Genomic DNA, 6,317 nt, shown 5'->3' with positions numbered 1-6,317 from the left:
CAAGCAGTGACACAAATATACACTTCCAAACCGTGATACGTGCCAAGGAGCGAAAATACAGTGTGTTAGTCTGGGGTCTTGAAGTTGTCTGGGGAGTCGAGGAAGACTTCCTGGAGGAAGTGATGTTTGAGCTGGCCTGTGACTGATGAGTAGGAATTAGTGAAGAGAGGTGGGGAAACTTTGCCAAGCAATGGAAACTGCATGTGCAAAGGCCTTGAGCTGGGAGGAATATGACTTCAGGAACTGAAAAGTGGCCAAGGTAGGCAGACATTTACTGTGTGTTGGGAGGGTCTTAAATGACTCCTCCTTGCCTTTAGGGTCAAGTCTAACCAGCTCATCTCTCACCACACTTCCCCTCTCTGCTCCAGCCACACTCAAGTGAAGGTCAGGCTCCAACTCCTAGTAAGAGTGGGGGACTGACCTTGCAAGGAAGAAATACTTCAGAAGAGCCTGAAGGCTTTGGGCTTTGGGCATTAGGCCTAACTAGGGGGTGAATAACTGGAGGTTGAGTTTCACCTTCTCTGAACAGAAGGAAGGAAAGGATACGTCTATGCTAAAGGCATACTCCAGTGCAAACAGCCAAATTCATCCACTCATACACTTCACTGGACATCCTCATCCTAGTGTGATGGGTGGATAATGAGAAATTACTTAATGGACACAATGTCCATTATTTGGGTGATGGATACACTAAAATCCCAGACTTCACCACTTATGCAATATAGCCATGTAACAAAATGGTATTTGTACTCCTAAAATGTATACAAAATTCTTTTTTTTTGAGACAGAGTTTCACTCTTGTTTCCCATGCCGTAGCACTCTTGTTGCCCAGGCTGGAGTGCAATGGTACGATCTTGGCTCACTGCAACCTCCGCCTGCTGGGTTCAAGCAATTCTCCTACCTCAGCCTCCCTAATAGCTGGGATTACAGGCACCCACCACCACACCCGGCAAATTTTTGTATTTTTAGTAGAGATGGGGTTTCAGCATGTTGGTCAGGCTGGTCTCAAACTCCTGACCTCAGGTGATCCACCCACCTCGGCCTTCCAAAGTGTTGGGATTACAGGCGTGAGCCACTGTGCCCAGCCTACAGATTTTTTAAAAAAGACATCCCCATCCTAATGTCCCAAATACTCATAAGCACTTGGTTAATGTCTGTCTCTCCCATTAGACTATAAGCTCTATTAGAGTAGGCCTATGTCTTCTTTACCCACCAGTGCTGGTGCCTGGCATGAGCGCTCAGTAGTTACTGAAAGAATGAATGAATGAATAGCAGCATTTGTTGAGTTCTTATATTGTGCTGACACTTTACTTGCACAGTCATCTGGTCTTCAAATTTCTATGAAGAAGCAAAAGCTAAGAGAAGTTAAATATTTTGCCCACGGTCACACAGGTTGTAAGACTGGAGGTAGACGGCACTTTTAACTTGCATGAATAGACAAGTGAGCAGGCCAGGTGCAGTGGCTCAGGTCTGTAATTGCAGCACTTTGGGAGGTGGATTGCATAAGACTAGGAGTTCAAGGCCAGCCTGGGCAACATAATAAGACCCATCTCTACAAAAAAAAATATGAAAAAAGCCGGGCACAGTGGCTCACACCTATAATCCCAGCACTTTGGGAGGCTGAGACGGGCGGATCACTTGAGGTCAGAAGTTCGAGACCAGCCTGGCCAACATGGTGAAACCCCATCTCTACTAAAAATACAAAAATTAGTCAGGCATGGTGGCGGGCGCCTATAATCCCAGCTACTCAGGAGGCTGAGTCAGGAGAATCACTTGAACCCAGGAGGCAAAGGTTGCAGTGAGCCAAGATTGTGCCACTGCACTCCAGCTTCAGCAACAGCGAGACTCTGTCTCAAGAAAAATAAAAAAAAAAAACATATATATATAGTGCATATCTGTAGTCCTAGCTACTCAGGAGGCTGAGGCAGGAGGATCACTTGAGCCTAGGAGTTTAAGGTTACAGTGAGCTGTGATTGTGTCACTGCTCTCCAGCCTGGATGACAGAGCAAGATCCTGTCTCTCAAAAAAAAAGAAAAGCAATGTACAAATTTAACTTCTTCCCAAGAGGACCCATGTTGGGGTCTCCCTGCCACCTCCTGGGAGTCAGGGTGTTTCTAAGACTTTTTTTTTTTTTTTTTTTTTTTTGAAATGGAGTCTCACTCTGACACCCAGGCTGGAGTGCAGTGGCCCAATCTCGGCTCACTGCAACCTCCGTCTCCCGGGTTCAAGCAATTCTCCTGCCTCAGCCTCCTGAGTAGCTGGAACTACAGGCGCACACCACCACGCCCAGCTAATTTTTATATTTTTAGTAGAGACAGGGTTTCACCATGTTGATCAGAATAGTCTCGATCTCTTGACCTCGTGATCCGCCCACCTTGGCCTCCCAAAGTGCTGGGATTACAGGCATGAGCCACTGTGCCTGGCCTGTTTCTAAGACTTTAACATGCAGTGCACACAATTATCACAAATCCCCTGGTGGCTCTCCTTGGGCTACAAATTCTGATTCACTAGGTCTGGAGTGGGGCCTGAGGTATACATCGCTAACACTCCCAAAGATGCCAATGCTCTGGTAATCCCTGGGCCACACTTTTGAGTGGCAGGTGCCTCGAGGACAGTGCAAAGTCATTGGCATCAGACAGACCTGACTTGAATCCTAGTGATGCCTCTTAACATTGTGAGAACTCAGGGAGTTACTTCACTTCCCTGAACTTCCATTTCCTCATCTATAAAGCAGGGTGATGATGCCTACTTTGTAGATGCAGACATTACAAATGCAAGGATGATGGCATAATAGTACATATCAAGTGCCTGGCCGACAGCAGTGACTATGTTAGTCTTTTTGCTGAACTAGAAGGAACAGGGAGTGTGTAACAGCCGTGTCTTCCTTTGGTCAGTAGAGGTCACCTTTGCATAATCTCTGCTCATGAAAGTGGGAACCCTGTGGCCACAGAAGAGACTACAGGCCTCTGAGTCACTGGGGCTCCTGGAGACTTGGCTGCTGCTTGGTACATCTGAGTGACACCCGTATACTAAGGCAAGGCCACTCTCAGTCATGGCCCACAGCCTGGTGGGGGAATCAGACCAACTGAATAATCACAGATGCTAATGTTATAGGTACATATACTAGATATAGATATGGATATTACAAACCCAGATTTGGTACTGAAATAATTTGGTAATAATGTTAGGTGTGATACAATAAAGAAAATGTCGGCCGGGCGAGGTGGCTCAAGCCTGTAATCCCAGCACTTTGGGAGGCCGAGACGGGTGGATCACGAGGTCAGGAGATCGAGACCATCCTGGCTAACACAGTGAAACCCCGTCTCTACTAAAAATACAAAAACTTAGCCGGGCGAGGTGGCAGGCGCCTGTAGTCCCAGCTACTCGGGAGGCTGAGGCAGGAGAATGGCGTGAACCCGGGAGGCGGAGCTTGCAGTGAGCTGAGATCCGGCCACTGCACTCCAGCCTGGGTGACAGAGCGAGACTCCGTCTCAAAAAAAAAAAAAAAAAAAAAAAGAAAATGTCAGCCGGGCACGGTGACTCATGACTGTAATCCCAGCACTTTGGGAGGTGGAGATGGGCAGATCACCTAAGGTCAGGAGTTCGAGACCAGCCTGACCGACATGGAGAAACCCCGTCTCTACTAAAAAAAAATAGTAATACAATATTAGCCCAGTGTGGTGGCACACATCTGCAGTCCCAGCTACTTGGGAGGCTGAGGTGAGAGAGTTGCTTGAACCTGGGAGGCGGAGGTTGCGGTGAGCCGAGATCACGCCATTGTACTCCAGCCTGCAACGAGAGCGAAACTCCATCTCAAGACAAAAAAAAAAAAAGAAAGAAAATATCAGTAGATGTGGAGGAAGGCCAGAGACTTTGCAGACAGGAAGAAGGTAGATGCCCTGTCCTCCAAACTTGTCAAGTTTCCTGGGGGAAACAAACACAAGATTCATCTATTTGATCCTTACCCCATTAAAAACAAAATTGGGGGCCCGGCACGGTGGCTCATGCCTGTAATCCCAGCACTCTGGGAGGCCGAGGCGGCTGGATCACAAGGTCAATAGATCAAGACCATCCTGGCCATCATGCTGAAACCCCATCTCTACTAAAACTACAAAAACTTAGCTGGGCATGGTGGCACAGGCCTATAGTCCCAGCTACTCAGGAGGCTGAGGCAGGAGAATCGCTTGAACCCGGAAGGCAGAGGTTGCAGTGAGCCGAGGTCGCGCCACTGCACTCCAGCCTGGGCGATAGAGTGAGACTCCGTCTCAAAAAAAAAAGAAAAATAAATTGGGCTGGGTGCAGTGGCTCACACCTTTAACCCCAGCACTTTGAGAGGCAGAGGTGGGCAGATCACTTGAGGCCAGAAGATCGAGACCAGCCTGGCCGGCATGACGAAACCTGTCTCTACTAAAAATACAAAAATTAGGCCAGTAATGGTGGCTTACGCCTGTAATCCCAGCACTTTGGGAGGCCAAGGTGGGTGGATCCTGAGGTCAGGAGTGCCTGGCCAACATGGCAGAACACCGTCTCTACTAAAAATACAAAATAAATTAGCCGGGCCTGGTGGTATGCACCTGTAGTCTCAGCTACTCGGGAGGCTGAGGCAGGAGAATAACTTGAACCTGGGAGGCAGAGGTTGCAGTGAGTCAAGATGGTGCCACTGCACTCCAGCCTGGTTGAATGTAAGATTCCATCTCAAAAAAAAAAAAAAAAAAATTAGCCCAGCATGGTGGTACACACCTATAGTCCCAGCTACTCAGGAGGCTGAGGCACGAGAATCGCTTGAACCTGGGAGGCAGAGGTTGCAGTGAGTCAAGATCGCCCCACTGCACTCCAGTCTGGGTGAGAGAGCAAGACTCTGTCTCAAAGAAAAAAAAAAAAGATGCATTAGTTAAGAGATGCTACAGATAAAACCTAAAATCTCAGTGGCTCAACACCATAAACATTCATATCTCACTGATGTCACAATCCAATGCAGGTGGCCCTGCTCAGGCACATGGAAGGCTAGGGTGAGGCTTGGGGCTAGCAGGTGGGTGGTTGAAAATAATACAAATTGCCGGGCGCAGTGTCTCATGCCTGTAATTCCAGCACTTTGGGAGGCCGAGGCGGGCAGATCACGAGATCAAGAGATCGAGACCATCCTGGCCAACATGGTAAAACCCCATCTCTGCTAAAAATACAAAAATTAGCTGGGCGTGATGGTGCATGCCTGTAGTCTCAGCTACTCGGGAGGCTGAGGCAGGAGAATTGCTCGAAACTGGGAGGCAGAGGTTGCAGTGAGCTGAGATCACGCCACTGCACTCCAGCCTGGCAACAGAGTGAGACTCCATTTCAAAGAAAAAAAAAACAGACATCCCCATCCCAATGTCCCACATACTTGTAAGCACTTGGTGTGGGAGTTAGATATGGAGAAAAGCCCGCTGAGCAGAATGCATAAAAGCTTGGGCTTTGGAGACCAAAAACTCAAAGTCTGACTCCCAACTAATTTCTCCATTGGCTCCTTAGCTATGTGACCTCAAGGAAGTTGTTTAACTTCCCTGGATCGTAATTTCATCAGCTGCAAAAACGGGAATAATATCATCTGATGTTTAGCTTTCTCGTCTCTCCAGTTCTCTATTGTTGCATAATAAGCCACCCCAAAACTCAGAGGCTTTAAACAAAAGTTTACTTTCTGTAACAGTTCTGTGGGTTGACCAGGATCAGCTGGGTGGTTCTTCTTTTCTGTGTAGTGTTAGTTAGAGCTAGGGCTGCAGCCATGTGGAGGCTTGCTTGGGGCACGGTGTCCAAGATGGCGTACTCACTTGCTGGCTGCTGGCTGGGAACTCGCCTGAGCTGTTACATGGAGCATCTGCACATGATCTCTCCATGCGGCTTCAACTTCTCATAATGTGGTGGCTGCATTCTTGGGAGAGTCCCAACAGTGCTGTGATCTCGGCTCACTGCAACCTCTGCTTCCCTGATCCTCCCACCTCAGCCTCCCGAGTAGCTGGGACTACAGGGGCATGCCACCACACCCAGCTAATTGTTTGTATTTTTTTGTAGGGGTCTTTTGTATTTTCTTGATGGGGTCTCGCCATGTTGCCCAGGCTGATCTTGAATTCCTGAGTGCAAAGCAATCTGCCCACTTCAGTCTCCCAAAGTGCTAGGATTATAGGTGTGAGCCACCACGCCAGGCCCAACAGTGAGCATTTCAAGAGACCCGGAGAGAAGCATCTTCAGCTACAGGAGTCCCAGAATGCCACTTTTGTAGCATTCTCTCAGGCAAATGAGTCACAGGGCCCAAAAAGATTCTAGTGGAGAGGAACTAGACCCCATCT

Source organism: Macaca nemestrina, chromosome 18, assembly GCF_043159975.1.
Source record: "Macaca nemestrina isolate mMacNem1 chromosome 18, mMacNem.hap1, whole genome shotgun sequence".
In the NCBI taxonomy this organism is placed as follows: Eukaryota; Metazoa; Chordata; class Mammalia; order Primates; family Cercopithecidae; genus Macaca; species Macaca nemestrina.
The sequence above is the reverse complement of the archived record's forward strand: the minus strand, read 5'-3'. Positions refer to the sequence as shown.